Here is an 892-nt window from a genome sequence, read left to right on the forward strand (position 1 = left end):
TATTGCATAAAGGTTTGCCGAGCCAAACATCGGTTTCACATTGAGCCATTCATACCCCTCTGGTTTCACCTCTTTCAACACAGTCTCCACAAGGAAGCATCGCTGACCCCGCCTCCTCCCTCTTTCCTGTTTCCAGTCCTCCTCCTTTCCAATCCCTTTCTAACTTTGTCCTTGGGTCAACGCTGCCCTTTGGATCGCAAATGGTCGATTGTTCTAAGAGGCGTACACCTCACTGGTGTTATTGTTCCACGGGTCGACCTGTCTGTTGTTTGGAATGAGTTCATTTCCAGACCTGAAGGGTGACTGACGGCCGTCGTTTCAAGGGTTGCACCCGCCTCTGTGCGTCCCTTGCAAAGCCGTTGGTGGTGGTATCCAGGCACCATCCAGTGCTTCTGGTCTCAGACTCACGGAACCTGGACGTCCTCCCCTCCCTCTCCATCCCTTTGTGTTTCTCCCGTGTGCTCTAATCAGACGCGCCCCTCTCCCCAAGCTGTAGCTTCCATGCTGTCCTCTGACGTGCACTCTTTTGGGGGGTGGGGGTCCACATAGTTGGGATTGGAGCCAGCCCTGAGAAAAACATTTTTTAAAAATAACATTAAAAAGATTAAAATCTCAATCAGAAAGAAAGCAGAAAATATTAAAAACTAGAACTTAAAGTGAAACAAAAGAGAAATCAAATGATAAGGTGTTCAACTTTAACCGACCTGCGATAATCCACGTGTATTCTACACGATAGATAGAAAAGCCCAAGTATTGTAACAGAAACCTTGAGTTGCTCTTTTTTCTTTGTCCTATAGATCTCTGTAGAGATCACTGACCCTTGCTTTCTGCTTCTTCATTGAAAATCAGGTGGAGGTTTAGATTTTAGATCATCAACTCTGTACCCAACAGT

This window comes from Echinops telfairi, unplaced genomic scaffold (genome assembly GCF_000313985.2).
Source record: "Echinops telfairi isolate 266 unplaced genomic scaffold, ASM31398v2 ScPeMD7_5;HRSCAF=22, whole genome shotgun sequence".
Taxonomy (NCBI): Eukaryota; Metazoa; Chordata; class Mammalia; order Afrosoricida; family Tenrecidae; genus Echinops; species Echinops telfairi.